Source organism: Geotrypetes seraphini, chromosome 3, assembly GCF_902459505.1.
Source record: "Geotrypetes seraphini chromosome 3, aGeoSer1.1, whole genome shotgun sequence".
NCBI lineage: Eukaryota > Metazoa > Chordata > Amphibia > Gymnophiona > Dermophiidae > Geotrypetes > Geotrypetes seraphini.
This window is the reverse complement of record NC_047086.1, coordinates 367678239-367698601: the sequence shown is the minus strand read 5'-3', so window position 1 is coordinate 367698601 and position 20363 is coordinate 367678239. Positions and strand designations below refer to the sequence as shown.

General features: G+C 43.3%; 2 long non-coding RNA genes across 2 annotated transcripts in view; one reads left to right on the top strand and one right to left on the bottom strand.

Annotated features, from left to right (window-relative positions):
• Positions 1–13262: 13262 nt before the first annotated feature.
• On the bottom strand, positions 13263–13951 carry LOC117356695. The gene is made up of 2 exons (XR_004538696.1): positions 13770–13951; positions 13263–13298 (listed from the first exon to the last, which is right to left on the bottom strand). It is a non-coding gene; the product is annotated as an uncharacterized LOC117356695 (long non-coding RNA).
• A 3309-nt stretch (positions 13952–17260) lies between these two features.
• The window catches only part of LOC117356317, a 39674-nt gene continuing 36571 nt past the window's right edge, over positions 17261–20363 (top strand). The window contains exon 1 of the long non-coding RNA XR_004538615.1: positions 17261–17539. This is a non-coding gene — a long non-coding RNA (uncharacterized LOC117356317). The remainder of the gene's footprint in view (positions 17540–20363) is intronic.

Genomic DNA, 20363 nt, shown 5'->3' with positions numbered 1-20363 from the left:
CGTCAATCTCTTCTGAACCCTCTCGAGTATCACCATATCCTTCTTTAGGTACGGCGACCAATATTGGACGCAATACTCCAGATGCAGGTGCACCATCGCCCGATACAACGGCAGGATAACTTCTTTCATTCTGCTTTTAATATCCTTCTTGATTATTCCTAGCATTCTATTTGCTTTCTTAGCAGCCACTGCGCATTGTGCCGATGGCTTCATTGTCATGTCCACTATTACCCCCAAGTCCCTTTCTTGGGAACTCTCACTCAATAACAGCCCTCCCACTGTGTAGCTGTACCTCGGGTTTCTGCTTCCTACGTGTAAGACTTTGCATTTCTCCACATTGAACTTCATCTGCCATCTCTTCACCCACCCCCCTAGTTTGTTTAGGTCCCTTTGTAAATCTTCGCAGTTTTGAATTAAGGACCTCCAAGGAAGCTATCAAAATTAGCGAAATGGGACCCGTCGGGTATAATTAGCTTGAATTGCTTCATTGCATTGCACTTCTGCACTTTATCAATGAGTATGGAGATAGGTGCTCATTTATTTATTCACTTAAGACTATCTAAGAGTATTTATTGAAAGAATATACAAAAAAGATATTTAAAAAGATTTAAAAAGATACATGCACAGAGGGTTATGGTCGATGAATGACAACCTAACCTGCAATAGCTACCTTAATGTTGTTTCATTGAAAGTGCAGGAGCTCTGAGACCATTTCCTCTTGTGAACACAACCCCCTTTTCTATTACTCATTCCATTATCGTATGGGCTTTCACTGAGTGCCATTATGTTTATAAATTTGTTCCTTTTTCACTCAGAAAGTATCTTTGATCAAGTTAAATCATGTCAGTGCTTTGGACCTGGTGATACAAGCATCATTTGTATGTTCCCAAAAATCTGTCAGCAGCCTCTGATTCTGATATATGGAGAAATATTTTATTTAACCTATTAGTGTAAGAGAATGTGAGGCTTCTTGCCAACCTTACTGTGCCTAAGAGAAGCTGGTAAAACTAAGAGCTGAAGATCCTAGATAACTTTTTGCTCTTCTGAAACCTTGGTGAAATGTATTTATTTGTACAGGACTTTAAATGTTTCTTCAATGACTTATATGAAATACTGAGGCTTGTTTGTTTTATTCCAGCATACTCATCTCATATTTTTTTATTTAAGGTGTTTATTTTTCAGTTTTATTGTCATATAGTTTTGATTTTTTTTTGTTGTTGTTGTTTTTTTTTTACTTATGTACCTTGGTGTGAGCACATTATTGTTTATAAAGTTTGATAAAGAGAAAAAGAGGGAGCTATATGTGAGGGGTCACTGATTTTTTCTACTTATTGGAAAAAATGGAACAAAAAAGTGGAAAATCACTGGACTAACCCTCTCTTTTTTGAAACTGCGATAGCAGTTTCTAGCGCGAGGAGCCGCACTGAATGGCCTGTGCAGCTCCCGACACTCATAGGAACTCAATGAGCATCGGGAGCAGTGCTGGCCATTCAGCGCAGCTCCCCACACTAGAAACTGGTATCGCAGTTTCATAAAAGGAGGCCTTAGTGCAGGAGTAGGGAACTCCGGTCCTCGAGAGCCGTATTCCAGTCAGGTTTCCCCAATGAATATGCATGAGATCTATTTGCATGCACTGCTTTCAATGCATATTCATTGGGGAAATCCTGAAAACCCGACTGGAATACGGCTCTCGAGGACCGGAGTTCCCTACCCCTGCCTTAGTGCATAGCCCTCAATAGAGACTACCCCAACTTGGTTGTTTGGGCTGAGAACCTTTCAGCTGCCCCTCATAGATATATCTATTTAACAAACTATATCCATCTGTTACAGCCATAAATAAAATAATGTATTTGTGATACTCTTGAAAATTGGAACCTGGAAACGCAACAATTCCTATTGAAGTATAGGTCTAAAGGCCCCAATCACAGATGAGCTGGCTAAATTATTGCAAATATTACTAAATATAGCAATAAAAACAATTCTTAGCCATTGGAAAGGTTTTATGAGGATAGAGTATATTACTTGGTGGAATTCTGTATGTCTCGTAGCTAAATTCGAAAGGGCTTTTGCTGAAAAAAAGAGGTAGTTTGCACACATATCGTAAGATATGGAAACCTCTCATAAAATATGGTGACGTAGCAGATTTATTTTGTTGAAATTTTATTAATGCACATCCATGCTGTTATTTATATGTTGATTATTGTTATTATCTATTGGTAGTTGCTAGTGAGCTACCTTTATTTGTGCTTTGTTTAAATTGTGTTAATACTTTTCTTTCTGATGTATTATATAACTGTTATTGTATAGGACGATTGGTGGTTCCTATGTATAATGTAAATCTGTTATGATTTGGTTGTATCTATAAGTATTATATAATAAAATTTATTTAACTTAAAAAAAAGAAGTATACAGCCACCATATTTTTGTTTACTTTAGTTTCCCATGGTGTTTATGGAATTTTTCATTTTGTAACTTTTTTCTGTTTTATGGGGCAATTTTGTAACTTGATTTTTTTTTTTTCCAAAATTCTTTTCTAATTTCTTAAATATGGTCTGCGAACCCCAAATTATCAAAGACATCTCAGAGACCTGGTGGAAGAAGGATAACCAATGTGACACTGTGGGCTCCTTTTACGAAGGTGCGCTAGCGTTTTTAGCGCACACACCGGATTAGCGTGCGCTATAGCGCACGCTAGCCAAAAAACTACCGCCTGCTCATGAGGTGGAGGTAGTGGCTAGCGCGCGCACTATTCCGCGCATTAAGGCCCTAGCACGCCTTCGTAAAAGGAGCCCTGTATTACCCGGGGACAAATCATGATAGGGTGGATCAAATTGGAGGGGGTGTGCTATGTATTAAAGAGGGAATTCAGTCTAACAAAATAAAAATTCAGCAGGTAACAGAAAGGAAGGTGGAATCCTTATGGACAGAAATTCCACATGTGAAAGGAAAGAGAATACTAGTAGAGCTCTACTACCATCCACCAGGCAAGAAAGACAAGAGAGATGATGATAATGTTAATAAAAATAAGGGAAAATAGCAAACTTGACAACAGTTTAATAATGGTGATTTTGTTTACCATAAAAAAACAAACAAACTAGAAATGAGCTGAAATACTATTAAGAAAAGCACAAATAACAGCCCAAAATGTGTGCACAAACTGTGGTAATTTAGCATACCACTTAATAAATCAAAATTACCCAAAGACCTCAGTGAGATATGCTCACACCCAAACATCATAACTGAATGTTTGGTCATGAGCAAGTTTCGCCTTTTACAAAAACTTTGATTTCCTGCAGGATCTCAGTTCCACAGATTCCTGAATCCTATGTTAAGAGAATAGCACTGCTTGTGAGCAAGCCGTGGAAGCTTAACAGAAAATATAACCCAGTTTTATGGGGACAGCATCTTCAAGATTCAAATTTATGACCAATGGACTTTCCTGCCTCAATCACCTTAAGTCCCAGCCAATCAGGTTTGAGGTCCCGCTATCTATAAAGACAAAGGGTCTGATTCTGTATAGGAAGCCTTGTCTCAGCAGCTGCCTAAGCGGCTTTTAAGAATCGCACTTGGGCAAGCTATACAGAACTAACCCACCTAACCATCCCGATTCTCTAACCAGCATCCATGTCAAAGACATCATTTAGAGAATCGCGTTGCCATTGTGCTGATCGCAGCAAGAGACTCTCCCTTCCATGATTAGCTGAGCTGCAGTGGCAGGGACCCCCCCCCCCCCCAAACAAGTTGGCTGGCAGTAGGGATGCTCACTCCCTCCTGCTGGAAAATCCCAACCCAACCCCCTGAGCTTTCCAAAGCAGGAGGAGTGCCCAATTCTCCAAAAGCATTGCCTCCCTCGAAGCATCCCTTGGCTGGAGGAATGCTCAATTTCTCCTTCCAACCCCCCGAAGCATCGCCCCCCAAAGCATCCCTCAGTAGGAGGATTGCCTAATTCCTCCTGTCACCACCCCCCTGAAGCATCAGCCCCCCCCCAAGCATCCCCCAGCCACCCGGTGACTCTACCCTCCTTCCAGGGCCCTTTCACCCACCTAGAGACCCCACCCAGCAATCCTCCTAACTGGAAGACCATCTCTCACTCCCTCTGTAACTTTTAAAATGAAGGTCAGGCTGGAGGGAGGCATACAACCTCTAGCCGGCAGGCCCACCACTGCAAAATGGTGGGCCTTCCCCTTCCCAGTGCATTCTGGGATGCATTGAGGAGAAGCTTAAGGCCCTGTGGCTCAGATGCCTAAGGCCCCTCCCATAGGAGAAGGGGTCTTAGGCACTTGGGCCAACCAGAGTCTTAGGCCTCCTTTCCAGTCCATCCTGGGATGTACTGGGAGTTGCCAAAGACTCCGATTGGCTAGATATCTAAAGCCACTCCCATCAATCACTCATCTTTAGCTTCCATTTCACTTCTCCTTAACCACCCATGTGTGCCTGATTTGTCTTGCTGACTAGAGAAATCACTTGTTACAGGTAAGCAAAAGCATGAGTAAATTAGGATGCCTCTTTGCTTAATGCCTTTCCCATTAGAGTATCTGGGATCCTGTGATATATGCTGGCACAGTCTGCAGCATGGTGTATTGCAGAGACTTGTGCCAGTTTCTCTCTCTCTCTCTCTCTCTTTTTTTTTTTTTTTTTTGGAGCTTCTGTTAAGCTTGCTTTTCACTAATTTTTTTTTACTTCAGATTGAGTGGCTGTCTGAAGATCTGCATTGCAATTAAGAAGCCAAAAAATCAAAATTTGAGATTTTTCTATGGTGCCCAGGATAAGCAAATATCTATTCCAAGCCTATTCTATAAAGAAAAATAGACACCCAGGTGCTGACTTTTCCTTGCTGCCCTTCCTTATGTTGCACATTTTCTTGCTCTCCTTTCCACTTTATCCTTTGGAACTATATCTGTGTCTCTTCTCCCTCTGGCAGCTTGTTCCCTACTATGTTCATGGCCTTCACCCTCCAGTTTAGTTCTTTGTACCTAGGTTAATCTCTTGGGCTTTCTCTCCCTCTCTTCAGCTGAATTCCTTGCTGCTGTGTTGTTTTCAGCCCCTTTCTACATGTCTTCATGCAAAGAGCATCAGCATTTTCTGTCACATCAGAAACATTATTCTGAACCAAGAGAGAGAATCAATAATTTTTCTGTCAGGTCTTGGTGACTCAGTCCACACATCACAGATATGGATTGATGGCCATTACTGAGCTCTGTGTAGGGCTTGCACTTGGTGTGGCTTAGTGTTAAAATGGAGCAAATGATGAGGGGAATCCCCCCTCCAGTGACTTTTTCTGCAGCATGTTTTAAGACTCTATTGTATCTTACTTTTTTTTTTTTTTTTTTTTTGAGAAGGTGTGGCTCACTGTTGCTTCTGCACCTAGATCAGTGTCTCTCAAACTATGTGCCATGGCACTATAGCGTGCCCCAAAGAAATTCTATGTGTGCCCCAAAATATTCCAGAATTTTACTTTATTTTTAAAAATTTCCTTCAGAAGTATACGCTAGAATAGATAACATGTATGTTGCGTACACAAGAGTTATGAGTGTCTGTGTGCGTAAGGATACAGCCGCCCAGACAAACATCATTCTTTGACGTGATTGGTCTTTGAAAACTAACAGCAATTTTAGTTTTATTTTTATTGAGCAACAAAGCAATGAAGGCTTTGTTACCGTTTGGATCTTCTTATCTTTGCGAACTTGGATTTTCAGCTGTAATAGAAATTACATTTTTTTTTAAAAAGAGAATGACTGCAGATGGTAGATAATGAAATGCTTGTCTGCTCGTCAACTATCGAGCCACATTTTGACTTAATTTGCACTCAAAAACAAGAACATCCATTGCATTGGTTAGCAATTCTATTCTATCTACTTTAGTTTCACCATTGTTACAATTATCCATACGTAGCTTACAGAACTTTAAATAAATAACTCTCAAATTTATTTTATTTTTTATAATTTCAGTTATAATGTGTTGCGAAAAACATTTGCTCCTTTTAGTGTGCCAAAGCTCAAAAAGTTTGAGAGACACTGATATAGAGGTTATGAGATCAAATTCCAATTCTGACCCTGGACAGGTCACTTAATCCTGCTTTTAATGTCAGCTTTGAAATGCCAAAAGCCACAAAAAGGCAGTATACAAGTCCCCATTCCCAGAAATAGGGCTTTTTTTGAGTGCATACTGGGTAGCAACATCTTTTCCATTGCCTGATAAAAATGACCCCTAGTCTCCAAGTATTAATAAAAGAGCTCAGATTCTGTAAATGGCACTGATATTGGCGGCCGCCTATAAAATGGTGGCTGATCGTATTTCAGTCACGTAACGGTGCCGTTTACAGAATCATGGTTTTTTTGTCACAAGTAAGCAACAGGGTTTTTAAAGGCTTACATTTTCAGCACCCACCTTTGACGAGAATCACATTTATGGCAATACCTTAGAACACCTAAGATCGTTTCTGCCGTTAACCACACCTACTTCGACCTTAGTCATTCTAAGGCACCTCCGTAGATGTGATGAAGATGACATTTTTCTAGGTGCATTTAGGCACCTACATTTGTTTTTTTAAATGATGTTTAAAACCTTTTTAAATGGCTTTTTCCAATTAAGGACTCCTTTTACTAAACTGCAGTAGAGGTTTCTACCGTGAGTCAAAGAATAGAATTCCTATGAGCATCGGAGCATTTATCTTGCCGGCCCATGGTAGTAACCTCTACCGCGGTTTAGTAAAACCCAGTGTAAGTTAAACCTAACTTATGATGACTTATATAGAATATTAGCCTCAGTGCTGCCTTTTGATGGATTCTGAGGCTGCATGCAGGGGGCCTAGCTACTGTGGGTGGGTCATTCAGTGATTACCAAAATTAGAAATAGAAAATGGAGATCAAGATAACAAGCTGGTCAAATTAGAGGTGAGCCAGGAGGATGTCCTCAGGCAGATAGACAAGCTAAAGAGCGACAAGTCGCCAGGTCCGGATAGCATTCACCCAAGGGTGCTCAAGGAATTAAGGAATGAAATAGCAGAGGCACTTCAGCAAATATGCAACCTATCTCTAAAAACTGGAGAGATCCCGGAGGACTGGAAAATAGCTAATGTCACGCCCATCTTCAAGAAGGGTTCGAGGGGCGACCCGGGAAACTATAGGCCGGTAAGCCTCACATCGGTCCCGGGAAAGATGATGGAGGCACTGATTAAGGACAGCATCTGTGACCATATCGAAAAAAATGGACAGCTAAGGTCGAGCCAGCATGGGTTCTGCAAGGGTAGGTCGTGCCTCACAAACTTGTTGTACTTCTTTGAGGGGGTAAACAACCAGGTGGACAAAGGAGAACCCATAGACATAATTTACCTAGACTTCCAGAAAGCCTTCGATAAGGTACCACATGAGCGGTTGCTCAGGAAGCTATGGAACCATGGGGTGCACGGGGAGGTCCACCGATGGATCAAAAACTGGCTGGCAGACAGGAAGCAGAGGGTTGGTGTAAAGGGCCATTACTCGGACTGGCAAGGGGTCACGAGCGGGGTTCCTCAAGGATCGGTGCTGGGACCGCTCCTGTTTAACATATTCATTGACGACCTGGAGGCGGGAACAAAATGCGAGGTCATCAAATTTGCAGATGACACCAAACTATTCAGCAAGGTTGAAACCACGGTTGACTGCGAGAATCTCCAAAGGGATCTTACGACATTGGAAGAATGGGCGAAAAAGTGGCAAATGAGCTTCAATGTAGGGAAATGCAAGGTCATGCATATAGGGAGAAGGAACCCGATGTTCACTTACAAAATGGGGGGATCAATGCTAGGGGTCAGTAATCTGGAAAGAGACTTGGGAGTGATGGTAGACACGACATTGAAGGCGTCGGCACAATGCGCCACAGCCTCGAGGAAAGCAAACCAAATGTTAGGTATCATTAAGAAGGGTATCTCGACCAGAACGAAGGAAGTCATCCTGCCACTGTACCGGGCTATGGTGCGCCCGCATCTGGAATACTGTGTACAGTACTGGTCACCGTACCTCAAAAAGGACATGGCAATGCTTGAGGGAGTCCAGAGAAGAGCAACTAAACTGATTAAGGGTATGGAAAACCTTACATACACTGACAGACTGAAGAAGCTGGGGCTGTTCTCCCTGGAAAAGCGGAGACTCAGAGGAGATATGATAGAGACCTTCAAGATCCTGAGGGGCATCGAAAAGGTTGACAAAGACAGATTTTTCAATTTGAAAGAAACCACAAGAACAAGGGGTCACTCGATGAAATTGAAGGGGGACAGGTTTAAAACAAACGCAAGGAAGTACTTTTTCACACAGAGGGTGGTGGACACATGGAACACCCTTCCGGAGGCCGTGATAAGAAATAGCACAGTACAGGGTTTCAAGGATGACCTGGATAGGTTCCTGGAAGACAAAGGGATTGAGGGGTACAGATAAGAGCAGTGGAAGGTTTAGAGATAACTGTAGAGGAAGGCAATAAAATTAGTCAGGGACCGCTGACCAGGCAATATGCCTGGTGGGCCGCCGCGTGAGCGGACCGCTGGGCTGGATGGACCTCTGGTCTGCCCCGGCGGAGGCGACTACTTATGTACTTATGTACTTATGTACTTATATACAGGATGAGAAAGAACATACAGTAAAACCTTGGTTTGTGAGCATAATTCGTTCCAAGCATGCTTGTAATCCAAAGCACTTGTATATCAAAGCGAATTTCCCCATAGGAAATAATGGAAACTCAGACGATTCGTTCCACAACCCAAAAACTTTAATACAAAATGCTATACATACTTGTATTGCAAGACCTCACTTGTATAGAACAGTCACTACACTCCCGCAGCATCAGAGAAGAACCATCGGCTCAGTTGTGATCTGTGTATACTGTAAGTACTTGTATTGCAAAATATTGCTTGTATATAAAGTTAAAATTTAATAAATTTAATAAAACACTTGCAAACCAAGTTACTTGCAATCCAAAAAATACCCTTCTCAAATGTCATTTCAATTTTCTTAGTCCAAGTTATCCAGAGGTGTAAATCCACTATGAATAGCTCCTGAACCTAAATCCTTTTTAGTTACTATCAAAGAGGCTGAGCCTCAGATCCCCGTGTGTTGTATGTGTTTTACAATCACGCTAGAAAGGGAATTAACCTCACTGGCTCATGCTCCCCTCCTGCCCTGTTGTTAATTAAAAACACTTATAATTCTTAAACTTATAGTTCTTAAAACAGGGACTTAACTTTTAGATCCTGGGCAGGGTTTGTTGAAAATAGGCAGTGAAAGTCGTTGTTACTCAATCTTTCCTGCTGTCTCTGCTAGTCCCTTCGTGAAGCAGAGACAGCAGGAAAGATTGAGTAACAACGACTTTCACTGCCTATTTTCAACAAACCCTGCCCAGGATCTAAAAGTTAAGTCCCTGTTTTAAGAACTATAAGTTTAAGAATTATAAGTGTTTTTAATTAACAACAGGGCAGGAGGGGAGCATGAGCCAGTGAGGTTAATTCCCTTTCTAGCGTGATTGTAAAACACATACAACACACGGGGATCTGAGGCTCAGCCTCTTTGATAGTAACTAAAAAGGATTTAGGTTCAGGAGCTATTCATAGTGGATTTACACCTCTGGATAACTTGGACTAAGAAAATTGAAATGACATTTGAGAAAAATCATTCAGTGATTACCCCATTCCTTTTCCCCCCCCCCCCAACATTTTATTACATTTTTTAGCAATAACAACATTATACATATAAACAATAGTACTATAATACATCATAATAAGCTGCATAATTCCCATACAGTATAATGAAGTCATGAAAGATTAGTGCTCAATTTTTTACAAAATCCATCTAAAGGAGCCCAAGTCTTATTGAAGCTAGCTATATTATTATGTTTGAATGCTATTATTTCTTCACTAGTCTTTAAGCCCGTTACATTAACAGATGCTAGAATAGATGTGTGTGTCTGTCTTTCTTTCTTTCTCTCTCTCTCTCTCCTTGGCTGCTTTCTGTCTGTCTGTCTTTCTTTCTTTCTGTCTCTCTCTCCTTGGCCGCTGTCTGTCTTTCTTTCTGTCTCTCTCTTTCCTCGGCTGTCCACCACCACCCCTTGCCTGCTCCCCCTGTCCAGCAGCAGCCCTTCTCCCTTCGTTTTACCTCCCCCCTGTCCAGCAGCACCTCTTCCCTGCTCCCCCTGTCCATAGTAGGCCTTCTCCCTTCCTTTTACCTCCCTCCCTGTCCAGCAGCACCCCTTACCTGATCCTCCTGTCCAGTAGTACCCCTTCTCCTTTCCCTGCTCCCCCTGTCCAGCATCCGCTAGCCCGGGTAGCCTCAGGGCTTTTGCTAGGCTGGCCCACCTCACATTATTGAAGTGGGCCGGCCTAGCAAATGCCCCGAGGTTGCTGCATTTGCTGGTCCGGGAGTGAGAAGAGGCGTCCCGGCAGCGGCAGCGCATGAGTCAAACTGCCACCGCCGCTCAAATCTCTCCACACACCGCAAGCCATCACGAGCTGCCCCACGCGCCACAAGCCGTTGTGAACTGCCCCCACGTGCCGCAAGCCGCCCCACGCACTGCAAATCGAATTTGGCATGGAGGCACACAGCACGGTGGCAGGGATCACAAAACCCTAAGCGCGCATACACGCTTAGGGTTTTATTATAGAGGATACTTTCTTAATACACAGAGATGGTTCCACCATTTACAAAAGTTAAGCTTAGAGTTATCCTTCCAGTTACATACTATATGATGAAAAGCTAGTGTAATCATGAAATCAAATTTTTTTTTATTGATGTAGGCAATGAGACATCTGGATTTGAGGAGCGCAGTACAATGGACTTATGAGACAGAGGTATCTTATTATTCATATGAAATATAGAAAGGATTCTGGACCAAATGTTTGACCAATAGATTTGCAGGTTAGGACATGCAAATAGGAAATGCAAGAGGGTCCCAGGCTGCTGGCGACAAGACCAGCATAAGTCGGAAGGCGAATGCAACACCCTTGCAATTTTAGTAGCGGTCCAATAAGCTCTATGCATTATAAAATATGTAGATTGACATATAGAAGCCGACATTGTGGGTCTTGCTGAAAACGACCAAAATGTATTCCAATCTATTTCCCCAGGGTTTACATTCAAATCTTCCGACCAGATATCATCAAAGTAAAATTCCCTCTCACCCTCAAATTCTCTTATTACTTTATATACTTTTGACGCTTTTCTCTTTTCTATCAATAATGATCCTATAAATTTAGAGAAATTAGATGTGCCCAAAGGTTCCATATATATATATGGCCTGGTATTTGAGTACTGGCACCTTTTTTTGCTAGAAAAATGCAATCTACAAAAGTCATACTTGTCTGTTTATGTTTCAGGTGGGGAGAGCCTAACAGGGGTGGGGAAAAGAGAGGGGAGAGGGGGGGGGGGGGGGAGAAAGCTGGATTATTTAGTAGAATATCTCATCTCTGCTTTTTCTGGGCCATTTTATCTGCTCTCTTCTTGTTCTGTACAAGCTGCTTGGGATGGAAGAGGCTTGCAGTATACCGCAGACCTGGAACGCCCTCCCTATGTTTTTACGGGAGGAGAAGGAGTTTGCAAAATTTAAAAATGAGTTAAAAACTTTTCTTTTTAAAGATGCATTTGCAAATTAATCTTTTATCTTATTGCTCTGGCTTATTTTATTTTCCTCATATGTCTTATTACCCTTTTGTATTTTCCCTTGATGTTTCTACTTTTCTTTATGAATTGTATTTCATCCCTCCTTACCTATTGTTTTTGTAATGTTAATTTTTAATATACTAATCTTATTTATTAATTGTATGTATTGTTTGGTTCCCTAATATATGTAAATTTTAAGTGTACACCGCTTAGAAACTTGGATTAAGCGGTTAATCAAGTCAACTAATAAACTTGAAACTTGAAACCTTAACTTTCTCTGCTCTAGCCCGATTCCTCCCTACCTGTTTTCCACAGGAAAGGGAAAGAGAGATTGTTCTAGGGAGCAAAGTAGTTGTCCTTTAATTTTTTATCCATTCATTGTCAATTGAATTGTAAACCACTCTGCTGCTCTCGAACTAATGGCAGTATATCAAATCCTTAATGTAATGTGTTCTTCCTCTGTTCATGCCCTTTCCCCCTATCCTCTTCATGCTTATTGGAAGGGAAGGTGCTATAACACTGCTGTTCTCTGGTATTCAGAGCACCGATCAATTCAGTAGATTCAGAGCTTGAGGCAGTGGTCAAGAGAATGACACGGGACCAAATTTTTCCCCGTCTCCGCGAGATATGTCCCTGCGACTCTCCCATTCCTGTAAGCTCTGCCTTAACCGCACAAGCCTCGAACACTTATGATTTTAAAGTGTTTGAGGCCTGTGGTGAGGATAGAGCTTGCAGGAATGGGGCAGGGACAGGTAAAGAACTCGCGGGAATGGGACAGGAAAATGAGTTCCTGCAGGGATGGGGGGGGAAAAATTTATCCCTATGTCATTCTCTAATTCAGGGCCCAAGTCCTGTATGCCCATGACTAGCAACACCTCTGCTGTTGTTAGTGGGTGGGCTTTTGTTTCCAGAGTGGATGGTCTCAGATCCACTTGTGCTATACTTTTGACACAAACATAATGGCAAGCAACCTGCACATTGCAAACCAATAAAAGACCAATATGCCACTGCAGAGAATTGTAATGGCTTATATTGACTGGCACTTCATTTACTGTGGAATATGTTTTTGGAGTTCACATCAAATAAATCTGGTCTGTGATTGTAGGAGCACCTTTGGATTTTCTTGCCAATCATTTATATAAATTACTGGAACCATTTTTTTTTCACTCTTGAGTACGGCTCTCCAATAACAAAAGCAATCAGTTGTTTTATCCCTGGGGAAAGGAAAGAGTTCTATTTTCAGAGAAAATTTTACTGCAAGAAATAATCTGCTTGAGAGCCTTCTGCTGTGATCTATTGACTTAATCATTCCCTCCATTGGCATGGGAGGAAGGAGGCAGAGAACAAATGAGAGATACTTTCTACATGCTGGAAAATACCACTTGAAACCAGTTTTTTTTAAATAGAAAACTTAAGGGTAATTTATTTGTATGCCTGATAACAGAGAAAGTTAGCCAAGGAGAAATGTAATAAGCAGACATTGCTTGATCTTATCTGCATTGCTTTTAAATGATGGCTAAAGCTGTATGTTGGTCGAAATAGAGAGGGAGTCAAAGTACAAACAACCGAGAAGCACAAGGAGCCTTCAAGTTCTGAGCAGTCAAACTTCCATTTATTGAAGGACCCGACACGGTCCGTGTTTCGACGTATCTGTCTGCGTCAGGGGTCATTCACTGCAATCTGTACAAAGAACAATAGAAAGATAGCCAAACAGATAAACATCAAATATTGACTCTCAAAAATCAGTGTAGTAGCAGTGAAATTACACCTGTGTATTAACAGCCAAGGAGAAATATAATAAGCAGATATTGCTTGATCTTATCTGCATTGCTTTTAAATGATGGCTCAGCTTCCTTGGAGGTGTGTAGAGGAAGTTCCCATTCTTCAAGGATTCTGGCCCATTACCTTTAAGGACCTTGAAGATTAGACACAGACCCTTAAATTTATTCCTGTATTGTACTGGTAGCTAGTGAAGTTTTTTCAGAAATGTATGATGTGATGGTTTCGCTCACAACCTTCTATCGGTCGTGTTGCAGCATTCTGAAGTAATCGGAGCTGGTGAAAAACCTTTTTCATTCAGACCAGTATAGAGTCTATTGCCTAATCCAACCTTGATGTTATCATGGGGTGAATGATTGTGACAAGACTTACCTATTTGCTGTATGGAGAGAGAGAATAGTTGTTGCAGATGAACAAAACAGCTCGTGACGGTTGCATGAAGCTAATTGTCTAGCATAAGTGTTGAGTCAAGGTTCCTGAGCTGTGATTTAAGAGGGGATTTTGATGTCAGGTATGTGATTGCTTGTGTTAGGCACCCAGAAAAGCTCACTTTTATTTAGGTTCAGGTGTGAAATCCTATATAATAAAAGGCTAACTCGCGCATGCGCAGTCCTATTTTCGTGTTCCGTGCGGTGTAGGTCTGTGGCCGAAGGAGTGCGCATGCGCGCGAATACGTCACCACCCGATCGCCTCCACAAGCCGGACCCGCAGCCAGACGACGTTCTCCGTTTCTCCTGTCGCCGCCGCCGATCTCCGTTTCTCCTTTGCCGCCCACCCCCTTCTCTTCCCGCGGGTCCGAATGGCGATTCAAGCAGCGTGTACATCAGTCTCCACACGCTGCTTCGGGCCCTTCTACTGCCCTGATTTGCTCTGCCGCGTCTCTGATGATGTCATCAGGGACGTGCCAGAGTAAATCAGGGCAGAAGGGCCCGAAGCAGCGTGTGGAGACTGATAAAAGCGCTGCTGGAATCACCACCTTTGTAGTCCGGCCCGCGGGAAGGGGAAGGGGAAGGGACAGGGTCGGGTAGAGGAAACGCTAATGCTGCTGCACAGGGAACTGGTGGGGGGGGGGGGGGAGGGAAATGGAGGGGAAGGGAATGCTGCTTTGGACGGACAGACAGACAGAGAGAGGAAGGGAAACACAAAGAAAATAAGAAATACACAGGGGCAGGTGCTCAGGGAACTGGTGTGGGGGGAGGGGGATGGAATGCTGCTTTGGACAGACAGAGAGAGGAAGGGAAACACAAAGAAAATAAGAAAGACACAGGGGCAGGTGCACAGGGAACTGGTGTGGGGGGAGGGAAATGGAGGGGGATGGAATGCTGCTTTGGACAGACAGAGAGAGGAAGGGAAACACAAAGAAAATAAGAAAGACACAGGGGCAGGTGCACAGGGAACTGGTGTGGGGGGAGGGGGATGGAATGCTGCTTTGGACAGACAGACAGAGGGAGGAAGGGAGACAGAAAGGAAAGAAGAAAGACACAGGGTCAGGGAGATACACAGAAAGACAGACAGGCAAAGGGGGCCAGGGACAGAGACAGACAGAAAGGACAGCGGGAGCCGCGTCAGGAGGGGTGCGGGATGCGGCAGTGGGAACTTTTCCAATGGGTGCAACTGGGCAGCTGTCGGGAACCTCTGATCAGGGGCAGAGCAAGGTAAGAGTATCATAGGGATAAGAAGGAGGAGGGAGGATAAAAAAGGAAGGGATGCCTACTGCTGGACAGGGGGAGAAGGAAAGAGATGCTGATGGACAGGGGAGGTGAAGAAAAAAGAACGGAGGACTAATGTTGGACAGGGGGAGAAGGAAAGAGGTGCTGCTGGACAGGGGGGAGGTAAAACAAAGGGAGAAGGGCTGCTGCTGCATAAGGAGAGCAGTGAAGGGGTGGTGGTGGACACAGTGGAGGTAAAAGGAAGGGAAAATGGACAGGGGGAGCAGGCAAGGGGTGGTGATGGACAGCCAAGGAAAAAGAAAGGCAGAAAGAAAGAAAGCGGCTAAGGAGAGAGAGAGAAAAAAAGACAGACACACACACATATGTTCTAGCACCCGTTAATCTAACGGGCTTAAAGACTAGTGCAGTTTATAAAGAGAGAAGTGATGGACCCAAGCGGGAAGGGGAAGGAGGGAAGAAAGAAAAATGATGGACCAGGGAAGGTTAGAAAGAGAGAAAAATGGTGGACTCAGAAGGATTAGAGAGGAGGTAGGAAATAAATAGAAAAGATGGACCCAAGGACAAAAGGGAGGGAGGAAAAGATGTTGAATAACAGAGGAGGAATGAGAGAGAGAGAGAAATGAGAGACCCGAGGGTAGAGGAGCGGGAGGAAGGGATGTTGGACCGCAAGGGGGGGGGGGAAGAATGAGAGAAATGATGGACTCAAGGATGGAGGGGAGGGAGAAAAAGATGTCAAATCACAGGGATGAAAGAGAGAAATGATGGATGTGGCAATGAAGGAGAGAGATGAAGAGATATTAGATCACAGGAGCAGGGAGGAAGGGAAGAGAGAGGAAGAGATGTTAGCTCACAGGAGCAGGGAGGACGTTGGGTCACAGATGCAGGTAATGAGGGAGGGAAGAAAGAGGAAGAGATGTTGGACTACAGGGTAGGGAGGGTGGGGCATGAGAGGGAGAGAAATGATACAGAGAGATGCTGTGGTGAAGGGGGGAGAGGGGAGGAACTGAGCATGGAGGAATCATGTGGGAAAGGTCAAGGAAGTGAGTGACAGATAGTGAGTATAGATGGTAATGGTGAGTAGAGGAAATATATAAAGGATTAGGAGGCTGAAACTATAACATCAAGCCTGCCAGTAGTAGTGTGTAGTAGAGAATGACATGGGGACAAATTTGTCCCTAGCTCTGCGAGGTCTATCTCCATTTCCATCCCATCCCTGAGAGCTCTGTTCTCATCTATTCTGCACAAGCCTTGAACACTTTAAAACAGGGATCTCAAAGTCCCTCCTTGAGGGCCGCAATCCAGTCCGGTTTTCAGGATTTCTCCAATGAATATGCATTGAAAGCAGTGCATGCAAATAGATCTCATGTATATTCATTGGGGTAATCCTGAAAACCTGACTGGATTGCGGCCCTCAAGGAGAGACTTTGAGACCCCTGCTTTAAAATCATAGTGTTTGAGGCTTGTGTAGATGAGAACAGAGCTTGCAGGATTAGGGCAGGCATAGGTAGGGTACCATCTGGCTCCAGAAAAAGGAGAATGGATTTAGGCATCCGGGTTTTACTTCCTCTGAAAGCAATGGGAAGCAATGAGGACAGATCTGGGTTTTATTTCCATTGAAAGCAGTGGAAGTGAAACCTGGATGTCTCAGTCCTTCCTCCCTTTTCTGGAGCCATAGTGTATCCCTAGGCATAGTGTCAGAACTTGCAGGACGGGAATGGAGATAGAGCCCGTGGGGGCAAGGACAAATTTGTTCCTGTGTCATTCTCTAGTGCCTAGAACAGATTGGCTAGGATGTGGCAGCAGCAGAGATACAAATAGGTTGCGCAAATAGGTTTTCTTCTTTTGGTTTCCAACCAACTTGAACCAAGCGAGCAGACTGGGCAGTGGCAAAACCTAAAAGCAGCTAGGCAGAAAACTACATATGATAGGGTTACCAGATTTTCTGGAACGAAAATCCGGACCCATGGCCCCACCTGCCCGAGTCATGCCCCATTCTATCCGAGTCATGCCCCCGTTCTGCCTCCAGCCCCTCCCCCTCAACCTGGTCGCTTGTCAGGAGGGCATCTGCGCTTGTGCTGGTGTGATGCGATGATGTCGCACGAATGCGTGTGATGTCACCGCGTTGCATCTGTGCATGCGCAGATACCGTCACGATGTCGCTGCTACCAGGAAAGTTTTTCAAAACCCGGACAAATTGCCGGGTTTTGAAAAGCTGTCCGGACCCCCGGACATGTCTTCAAAAATGAGATGTGGGGTATGCAGGAGGGGTTTCTCTCTTTTTTAAGTTATTTATTTATTTTATTTTTTTAATATGATTTCAACAGAACCTGCTGGAACCAAGAAAGCAGATTTGGCAATGGCAAGGCTTGGAAAAGGATAAGCAGCCAGTGACAGGCTATATCAATATCACCAACAAGAAGCAGAGAGGCTCAGAGAAGGGGAAGGTGTTTCTCTCTTTATCTATTTTCATATGTGAGTGTAACAGAACTCAATGGTTATTACGCAGTAGGCCAGGCAGCCACAGGGCTTCTTAGAGCAGCAACACAGAAAGCATAAGCCCCAGAAGTGGAGGGAAGGAAGACTAGTTTCCCTAACAGAATCAACTGGAACAGAGAACTGGTCAGGTAGTAGCAGAGCTGGACAGGAAGTGGCCCAGGCTGTAGCCAAAAGAGAGAGAGAAAAAAATCCTCAGCCCAGTGCCACTGCCCAGCCCACCAAATCTGTTCCAGACCCTGCCTCTTGGTTCCAGTGTATTCTGTCAGACTTGCACAAAAATCAGACAGGAGAAGTGGCCTAGTGGCTGGAATAATGGGCTGCTAGCCAGACAATCACAGGTTTCAAGTTCTGTTTCTGTCATTTTGACCCGTTTGTGAGCTTGAACAAGTCACTTTATCTCCCTTTGCCTTAGATACCCACTTACATTGTAACCTCTTCTAGCCAGGGACAAATTGTTCCTGAATAGTTGTCAGCAAATTACAGAACAGCAACTCCCAGTAGTACTGTAAAAATAAAAAGTGTATTATTATTGTAAGTATTTTTCTCCCACCTAACACTGTGCTTTGTATGTGACTCTACAAACGCTCCCAGACAACCTGCAAGCTTCTTTAAAGAAGTTATTTTTCTGTAACACTAAAGAAAGAAATCCTGATGGGCTTTTATTATACTTTTGTTTTGACAGCAACAAAGAACTTTTTATATCATCAGCCATGGGATTTAGGAAAAAAATCATCCATGGAAAGGTAAAGGATAGTAAAGGTAAACTTGTTTAAACACACTTGATGCCTTTTAATAGGGTTACCAGATTTGCTGAAGAAAAAAAAGAGGACATGAGGCCCCGCCCTGTCCCTCCCCAGCCCAGTCTCCACAAAAACCTCATCTCTTCTCCTTCCCCGAGTCCAGGCTGTGTCTAGATTGCTTCCGAGCATGTGCGCTTGCAAGTGATGAAATTAGAAATTATCACTAAATCCACATAATTCAGAAAAAAAAATTTTTTTTTTAATACACAATATAGTTAGTCCACAATCAATTGGAGACAGAGCTGAAATTGCTGAAATTTAACTAACAAATTATATAACTAGGAAAACCAAAAGGCGGCTCGACTGCCATAAAACAATCCCTTATCTAAACGGAGTGAGAATCAGAGTTAATTATTACTTATTGTCTTAAGAAGCAATAAATTTAGATAACTGCTGCAGTTCATAAAAAACATATCTGTTCTCTTTGTAAATCATTACACATTTACAAGGGTACCTCAGGACAAAGGTCACCCCCAATTGAACCACCTTAGGTCTCAATATAAGAAACTGTTTCCTTCTCTTCTGTGTCGGACGTGAAACATCTGGGTACATTCTTATAATATTAGACAAAAAGGGAACATCTTTATATTTGAAGAACATTTTTAACATCCATTCCCTATTTGAATCAATAGCGAACTGTACTAATAATGCGGCTGGTACCTGAGTCTCAGTTTCCAACCTCTCTAGGAAATTAGTTAAATCCAGACTATCTGCAGATAAATTCTGCTGATTAGGATTTTGAGACCGAGGTCTCACCGCTAGGTAATATATTTTGGAGAGAGGTGGATATGAGGAATCAGGTGCTTTCAAAACTTCACTTAAGTAACGCTTAAACATATCATTTGCCGATATGGAAAATAATTTCGGGAAGTTAATAATCCGCAAATTACTTCTCCTAATGGAGTTTTCCGCCATTTCTTGCTTGAAATGTAAACTTGCACTATCTTTAACCCAAGTTAGTGCTTGCACTTCCAATGATTTATTCTGGTGTCACAGTCATTTGATTTATTTTCCAATACCAAGACTCTATTCTTCAAATCCAAATTTTCTGATAGTACCGCGGTACAACTTTGAGAAAGTTGCTCTATCTGGTTCCCCAGAGAAAGCTGAAGATTAGAAATAGCCTCCCAAATCCTTTCCATATTGAAGACTTTAGGTTTAAGTAAGGGCAAAAACTCAGTCCTGGTTTCCCCTGATATAACCAAAGTACTTGCGTTTGCTGCAGATAGTCCTGAAACAACTTTTATCTGATCCTCCTCGCCTCACGGCTGCTTAGATGAAACTGCGCACTCTCCCTGCTTCCATACGGCTCCAGGAACTTCACCCTGCCGGGCAAGCAAGAAGGCGTCCTGGATAGAGCTCGGCATCGGTTGTTCCCCTCCCATTGCTCCAACTTCAGCCTTCGCCGCTTCAGGACGAACCGGAGGACTCTGTTCCTCCGGAGAAAAGCTGACACCCTCAAAGGAAGAGAGACGCACATCAGCCAGCGCTTCCCCCTCCAGCCGAGGCATTTCCTTCCGGATACTGCTGCGCCCCCTGGCCTTGCTGCACGAACTCGTCCATCGGGCCGACTGTAGGTAATCGCTCGCCCGGTAACCCCTGGCGCTTAGATTTTCTGTTTAACATTCCTAGGCAGAAATGTTGCTCTAAGTCTGCCACGATGTCGGCGTGCCGGTTCAAGCCGCCATCTTGTCAAACTCCGCCTCCATGAAAATTATTTAATAATGGAGAGGCCTAACTAACCCCCCCCTCCCTCCCCCCTCCCTTTATCATTTTTTATTGCTGGCCATGGCAGTAAAAGCTCCAGCGCTCATAGAATTCCTATGAGCGTCAGAACTTTTACCGCCGCAACTGGTGATAAAAAAACTCCAAGACAGCTTCGTAATGGGGGGAGGAGTACATTTGCCTAGAGAAAAGATCAGCTGTACAGCTCTGTTTTGTAGAAACTGCAATTTCCAATGCAATTTAAGTGAAAGAGAACAATACAAAGAATTACAGAA